Genomic DNA, 8,587 nt, shown 5'->3' with positions numbered 1-8,587 from the left:
CATTGACGTTGGGAATCAATGGTAAAGGCTGGAGTCCCTTCAGTGAAATGCCAAGTTGGGTCTTGATTAAGAATTGTGATCAATTCCCTTGTGAAACTTATAAGGTGGAGTGGAGTGGACGACGTGGGCTGGGACAGTTGTGGGGATTAGCAGTTGTGGGTTAGTAGGGCTTGGCAGGGGTGGTGATTGGTAGTGGTAGGATGGTCGAGATTGCTAGAGGTGGGGTGGTGGTGATTGTGGAGGATGGTGGTGGGGATTGGCGATGGTGGTGATTATGTAGGTATGGTGAAGAGGGATTGGCGATTGTGGATATTGTAGAGGTGAGGTGGTGGTGATTGTAGAGGTAGGGTGGTGGAGATTGTAGAGGTAGGGTGGTGGTGATTGTTAGAGGTGGACTGGTGGAGATTGTAGAGGTAGGGTGGTGGTGATTGTTATAGGTGGACTGGTGGTGATTGTAGAGGTAGGGTGGTGGAGATTGTTAGAGGTGGACTGGTGGAGATTGTTTGAGGTGGACTGGTGGAGATTGTTTGAGGTGCACTGGTGGAGATTGTTAGAGGTAGGGTGGTGGAGATTGTAGAGGTAGGGTGGTGGAGATTGTTAGAGGTGGACTGGTGGAGATTGTTAGAGGTGGACTGGTGGAGATTGTTAGAGGTAGGGTGGTGGAGATTGTTAGCGGTGGACTGGTGGAGATTGTTAGAGGTGGACTGGTGGAGATTGTTAGAGGTAGGTTGGTGGTGATTGTAAGAGGTGGACTGGTGGAGATTGTTAGAGGTGGACTGGTGGAGATTGTTAGAGGTGGACTGGTGGAGATTGTTAGAGGTGGACTGGTGGAGATTGTTAGAGGTAGGGTGGTGGAGATTGTAGAGGTAGGGTGGTGGAGATTGTTTGAGGTGGACTGGTGGAGATTGTTAGAGGTGGACTGGTGGAGATTGTTAGAGGTAGGTTGGTGGTGATTGTTAGAGGTGGACTGGTGGAGATTGTTAGAGGTGGACTGGTGGAGATTGTTAAAGGTAGGTTGGTGGTGATTGTTTGAGGTGGAATGGTGGAGATTGTTAGAGGTGGACTGGTGGAGATTGTTTGAGGTGGACTGGTGGAGATTGTTAGAGGTAGGGTGGTGGAGATTGTAGAGGTAGGGTGGTGGAGATTGTTAGAGGTGGACTGGTGGAGATTGTTAGAGGTAGGGTGGTGGAGATTGTTAGAGGTGGACTGGTGGAGATCGTAGAGGTAGGGTGGTGGAGATTGTTAGAAGTAGGGTGGTGGAGATTGTAGAGGTGGACTGGTGGAGATTGTTAGAGGTAGGTTGGTGGTGATTGTTAGAGGTGGACTGGTGGAGATTGTTAGAGGTGGACTGGTGGAGATTGTTAGAGGTAGGGTGGTGGAGATTGTTAGAGGTAGGGTGGTGGAGATTGTAGAGGTGGACTGGTGGAGATTGTTAGAGGTGGACTGGTGGAGATTGTTAGAGGTAGGTTGGTGGTGATTGTTAGAGGTAGGGTGGTGGAGATTGTTAGAGGTGGACTGGTGGAGATCGTAGAGGTAGGGTGGTGGAGATTGTTAGAAGTAGGGTGGTGGAGATTGTAGAGGTGGACTGGTGGAGATTGTTAGAGGTGGACTGGTGGAGATTGTTAGAGGTAGGTTGGTGGTGATTGTTAGAGGTGGACTGGTGGAGATTGTTAGAGGTGGACTGGTGGAGATTGTTAAAGGTAGGTTGGTGGTGATTGTTTGAGGTGGAATGGTGGAGATTGTTAGAGGTGGACTGGTGGAGATTGTTTGAGGTGGACTGGTGGAGATTGTTAGAGGTAGGGTGGTGGAGATTGTAGAGGTAGGGTGGTGGAGATTGTTAGAGGTGGACTGGTGGAGATTGTTAGAGGTAGGGTGGTGGAGATTGTTAGAGGTGGACTGGTGGAGATCGTAGAGGTAGGGTGGTGGAGATTGTTAGAAGTAGGGTGGTGGAGATTGTAGAGGTGGACTGGTGGAGATTGTTAGAGGTAGGTTGGTGGTGATTGTTAGAGGTGGACTGGTGGAGATTGTTAGAGGTGGACTGGTGGAGATTGTTAGAGGTAGGGTGGTGGAGATTGTTAGAGGTAGGGTGGTGGAGATTGTAGAGGTGGACTGGTGGAGATTGTTAGAGGTGGACTGGTGGAGATTGTTAGAGGTAGGTTGGTGGTGATTGTTAGAGGTAGGGTGGTGGAGATTGTTAGAGGTGGACTGGTGGAGATCGTAGAGGTAGGGTGGTGGAGATTGTTAGAAGTAGGGTGGTGGAGATTGTAGAGGTGGACTGGTGGAGATTGTTAGAGGTAGGTTGGTGGTGATTGTTAGAGGTGGACTGGTGGAGATTGTTAGAGGTGGACTGGTGGAGATTGTTAGAGGTAGGGTGGTGGAGATTGTTAGAGGTAGGGTGGTGGAGATTGTAGAGGTGGACTGGTGGAGATTGTTAGAGGTGGACTGGTGGAGATTGTTAGAGGTAGGTTGGTGGTGATTGTTAGAGGTGGACTGGTGGAGATTGTTAGAGGTAGGGTGGTGGTGATTGTTAGAGGTGGATTGGTGGTGATTGTAGAGGTAGGGTGGTGGTGATTGTTAGAGGTGGACTGGTGGAGATTGTTAGAGGTGGACTGGTGGAGATTGTTAGAGGTAGGATGGTGGTGATTGTTAGAGGTGGACTGGTGGAGATTGTTAGAGGTAGGGTGGTGGAGATTGTAGAGGTGGACTGGTGGAGATTGTTAGAGGTAGGGTGGTGGAGATTGTTAGAGGTAGGGTGGTGGAGATTGTAGAGGTGGACTGGTGGAGATTGTTAGAGGTGGACTGGTGAGGATTGTTAGAGGTAGGGTGGTGGAGATTGTTAGAGGTGGACTGGTGGAGATTGTTAGAGGTAGTGTGGTGGTGATTGTTAGAGGTGGATTGGTGGTGATTGTAGAGGTAGGGTGGTGGTGATTGTTAGAGGTGGACTGGTGGTGACTCTTTGAGGTGCACTGGTGGAGATTGTTAGAGGTAAGGTGGTGGAGATTGTAGAGGTAGGGTGGTGGAGATTGTTAGAGGTGGACTGGTGGAGATTGTAAGAGGTAGGCTGGTGGTGATTGTTAGAGGTGGACTGGTGGAGATTGTTAGAGGTAGGTTGGTGGTGATTGTTAGAGGTGGACTGGTGGAGATTGTTAGAGGTGGACTGGTGGAGATTGTTAGAGGTAGGGTGGTGGAGATTGTTAGAGGTAGGGTGGTGGAGATTGTAGAGGTGGACTGGTGGAGATTGTTAGAGGTGGACTGGTGGAGATTGTTAGAGGTAGGTTGGTGGTGATTGTTAGAGGTGGACTGGTGGAGATTGTTAGAGGTGGACTGGTGGAGATTGTTAGAGGTAGGGTGGTGGAGATTGTTAGAGGTGGACTGGTGGAGATTGTTAGAGGTAGGGTGGTGGTGATTGTTAGAGGTGGATTGGTGGAGATTGTAGAGGTAGGGTGGTGGTGATTGTTAGAGGTGGACTGGTGGTGATTGTTTGAGGTGCACTGGTGGAGATTGTTAGAGGTAGGGTGGTGGAGATTGTAGAGGTAGGGTGGTGGAGATTGTTAGAGGTGGACTGGTGGAGATTGTTAGAGGTAGGTTGGTGGTGATTGTTAGAGGTGGACTGGTGGAGATTGTTAGAGGTAGGTTGGTGGTGATTGTAGAGGTAGGGTGGTGGTGATTGTTAGAGGTGGACTGGTGGTGATTGTTTGAGGTGCACTGGTGGAGATTGTTAGAGGTAGGGTGGTGGAGATTGTAGAGGTAGGGTGGTGGAGATTGTTAGAGGTGGACTGGTGGAGATTGTTAGAGGTAGGGTGGTGGAGATTGTTAGAGGTGGACTGGTGGAGATCGTAGAGGTAGGGTGGTGGAGATTGTTAGAGGTAGGGTGGTGGTGATTGTAGAGGTGGACTGGTGGAGATTGTTAGAGGTAGGTTGGTGGTGATTGTTAGAGGTGGACTGGTGGAGATTGTTAGAGGTGGACTGGTGGAGATTGTTAGAGGTAGGGTGGTGGAGATTGTTAGAGGTAGGGTGGTGGAGATTGTTAGAGGTAGGGTGGTGGTGATTGTTAGAGGTGGATTGGTGGTGATTGTAGAGGTAGGTTGGTGGTGATTGTTAGAGGTGGACTGGTGGTGATTGTTTGAGGTGCACTGGTGGAGATTGTTAGAGGTAGGGTGGTGGAGATTGTAGAGGTAGGTTGGTGGTGATTGTTAGAGGTGGACTGGTGGAGATTGTTTGAGGTGGACTGGTGGAGATTGTTAGAGGTAGGTTGGTGGTGATTGTTAGAGGTGGACTGGTGGAGAATGTTAGAGGTGGACTGGTGGAGATTGTTAGAGGTGGACTGGTGGAGATTGTTTGAGGTGCACTGGTGGAGATTGTTAGAGGTGGACTGGTGGAGATTGTTAGAGGTGGACTGGTGGTGATTGTTTGAGGTGCACTGGTGGAGATTGTTAGAGGTGGACTGGTGGAGATTGTAGAGGTAGGGTGGTGGAGATTGTAGAGGTAGGGTGGTGGAGATTGTTAGCGGTGGACTGGTGGAGATTGTTTAAGGTGCACTGGTGGAGATTGTTAGAGGTAGGGTGGTGGAGATTGTTAGAGGTGGACTGGTGGAGATTGTAGAGGTAGGTTGGTGGTGATTGTTAGAGGTGGACTGGTGGTTATTGTGTAGGATGTTGGTGGAGATTGTAGAGGTAGGTTGGTGGTGATTGTTAGAGGTGGACTGGTGGAGATTGTTAGAGGTGGACTGGTGGTTATTGTGTAGGATGGTGGTGGAGATTGTTAGAGGTGGACTGGTGGAGATTGTTAGAGGTGGACTGATGGAGATTGTAGAGGTAGGGTGGTGGTTATTGTTAGAGGTGAGGTGGAGGTGATTGTAGAGGTAGGGTGGTGGTGATTGTTAGAGGTGGACTTGTGGAGATTGGTATTGGGAGGTTGGTTGGGATGGATCCCGGTAGTGTGATGGGTATTATTTCACCTGTGGTCAGAAGTGGCCAGGATATCTGAGAAGCGTAAATTGTTTCGCAGAGTTGTGTCCTATGTTAATGATCGTTGGTTCCAATCCCAGATTCGCACTGATCACGTTTCTTGATTTTGTTTGCACCAAAAATGTCCTCGTGTTTTTAACAAAAATGATAAACGTTTTAAGGGCTTCATTACTTGGAGTTTTCCTTCCACATCAAGCTGACACGCCGTGATGTAACTGAAATATTGTTCGAATATGTGATGATAAAAGCATTTAAATTATTTTTTCCAAATATCACAGTTGGTGTCTCATCCGTTTCCATTACGTCCAGGAGAGTTCATCATCCTTTTTTGTGGATTCAGCGATTAGAAAGAGAATGGCCCATTATCATCGGGAAATTAAAGTAAAAGTTGATTTTTATAACTGATGATGAAAAATGATCTTCATTCTACCTTGAGCAAAATAGGCCAAGTCTCTTTTGAATGTGCTCTCACGAGGCATTACGATAAGACTAGAAGCAATCTCAGAGACTCCAGATAAATGCACGTTGTCATCGCCACACTTGAAACTCTGGCAAGCAGCGTCCACAAATCCGGAATACGGGAAACACTGTTTTATGAATACAGAGAAAATCGATACAATGGTTTTTTTTATAAAGTTTAGTTCAGGGCACGTTGTGTGTTATCGTTCTCTTTATGTTGACATTTTTTTAAACGTGTGTACAATATATATTTTTTTCTACGTTAAAGGAGCATTATGTAGCGATCCATTTGAATGATCACATCTGGAATGAGAACATGTGGAATACACTGCCTTGGTATTTGAATAACGACTTTGTACTGAACAAAGTCAAAGGTTCTTTGCACTCGCTCCACTGAAATATGTGATGTATCTTTTACTTTCGCGATATGCAAATCTCGGGGATACTGTTCAGATACTTATTTCATCATATATATGCTTTTAGATTATCAGTTTATTTGGTATAATTTAATGAAAAGTCTTGCGCTCTTGTTTATTTTATTAATTGTTATGTCATTCTTTCCTTGATATTAAAGGCAAAACGACTTTTATGATTCTCGACTCTCTTTGAGTTTTTGTTTTATTTGATGTAGATATCCCGGTACTATTACAGTGAAGTGATTGTTTTCTGCTCATAGACGCAAACGGTGGTCCTAGTTGATGCTCTGCAAGTAACTCCGTACAAGTCACTTACGTGTCATGTCACAATCTACCCTGATCGCACTTTAAGTCACTATTCAGAGAGTCTGTTGGCGATCACCAGATAGATCCAATTGCTACGCACAAACATTTACCAGAAAAACGAGTCACTGTCACTTTGGAACTCGTTTGATAAGTTACGATCTGGTAGTGTTCAAGATCATTCTGCTCTTAAAACCCCGTACACCATTGTGACTCATGCAAATCATAATACCACCACCCGACCAAACAAGTCATCACATGCATTTCCAGGAACAAAACCCTACAGGTGTAAAGTTTAGGTCTGTGGTTACTTTTGTGTACAAGTGAATTGGTTCAATAAAGACTGTAGTAAGAAATTTGCAACCATGACACCTACAATATTTGTAGTTGTAGTTTGAAATGTTGTAAACTGGTGCCGAAAAACACAAACATTGATTATCAAATACAATTATTTGAATATGATACCCATCAGCAGTTGTGTTTTATGCCCAGAAAGTTATAAATTTTTAATCAAATTAAAGTTTAAAATGAAGAAGTATTCTTTGAGTGCTGACTAAGCGTCTGTATAGTTCATTTCTTTATATATAATATCGCTAATATAAACATACGAGAAAATCTACTATAGAGTAGATATAGAAGGTAAATGCAGTAAATAAAAAGGCGCTCAAAACATTGATCATCGTTCTTGAGCACAAATGTCATGTTTAATAGCAAAAGCTATTTTTTGAACCCGGTAACCTTCATCTTTTCATTAGGTGGTAAAACACGCTGTCAGCGGCGTAACACAGAGATAACTGATTAGACTTGACGGAAGCTAAATTGAATGTTTGAAAAGTTGTTTCTCAAGAGCAAGTTATTTGTCGTACATTTTTTAACGCTGAATAACTAACGCCATTGCCAGTAACAAATAGCTTAGCCTTTTTTTAAATAAAACTTCAGAACATGAACTGAATATATCTTTTTCCTCACGTATGGTAATGTATGTAAATTTCGTCTTGGGATCTTTTTATTACGGTACTAGAACACGTCACAATACCCTTGCAAAACGTGTTATAAACACGATGTGTTTAAGACTCAGCCAAACGTTATTTTCAGTATGTGTTTACGCATGTTTTCTTTGGATTAACTCGCCCTCGGGTTGTAACATGGAGAAATATAGTCAACATTGCCCGGGAAGTCCGCCTGGAATGCACGATGTCCGGCTTAACAAGGAGTTCCTGTATCCTAATATATTGTTATGCTACAAATCCGCGGCTACATCAAAAACTCCTTTTTGTAGGACCATCATGGCGTTTCTATTAGTGATTCATACATAGTGACTGGAAAACACTCGCATTGGTTTATAGCGATACTCTGCTTGAGGTAATTGCTCGACAACAGATTCATGATACACTTAGGGACTGCGAGAGACCAGTGTAACTTTCGATCATGCAAGAATTGTATGGATGAAATACGTAAGATTATAGCAAAACAACCTCTTAAATTGTCTCCTCCGCTTAATATTGTTAACATCACGGCTATTATTTCATTGTACAGTTCGTGAATCTAGTGCATTGTATACGAGAAGATGTAGTAAAGCAGTCGGGGCGTTGAATTCTTTCAACACACCGTCAGTACGTCATATCCGTCTGTGTTGACCATGTTCTTCTGAACAGTTACATGATGAAAATGAGTTTCTACATACAGGAAGATGCAGTGTTGCTGCTGTGAGACATGGGGTTCACCACATACCCCATGCTATAGGTTACCGATTGATTGTAGGCCCTATGACTGCCCTGAATTAATCAACTATGCAGGATTCAGAACTGTTTGTTCAGAAGGGTGTGAAGTTGAAATCAATCATGACAGACTGTTGAAACAAACACTACGAGATAACTGATAGATTTGGTAACATTGTCGTGCTGATAGATTAGTTGATACACTATGAAAATGTATTATTTACCGAATCATTTATTTTTAGTAGTAGTAGTAGTAGTAGTAGTAGTAGTAGTAGTAGTAGTAGTAGCCCTTGGCCCCTCTACACGTAGCCCAAACAGTAAATGGGACTTCTCCCAGGAAGCGCTGCCTAGTCAAACCCACCCAGAACTTTTCGGAGAATGTGAAGACTCCCCAACATTGCAGCCTTCTGCATTACCCACATTATCAGAAGGGCTGCATTCCTGGTAGCAAACCCGGGTACTATCCCAATGTCAGTCAACAGATTGGGAGGTACCAAACCTAAGGTACCGAGAACAATGGGGAGTCGCGGACAACTTGGTACTTGGGATGCATATTTGCCTTTTTTTACCTCAATCTTGTCAATCACATTACTGTCGAAAGTTGACGGAATATTCAATGATATAAAAGATTTCATTGGATTTATCAAAAAGGACAAGATCAGGTTTGTTGGTCTGGGTATGTCTGAGGCTGTATACGGGACTATTCCAAAGGATTTTGTATTTA

Source organism: Haliotis cracherodii, unplaced genomic scaffold, assembly GCF_022045235.1.
Source record: "Haliotis cracherodii isolate W230 unplaced genomic scaffold, xgHalCrac1.p SCAF_16, whole genome shotgun sequence".
Classification (NCBI taxonomy): Eukaryota; Metazoa; Mollusca; class Gastropoda; order Lepetellida; family Haliotidae; genus Haliotis; species Haliotis cracherodii.
Note: the sequence above shows the minus strand (reverse complement) of the source record.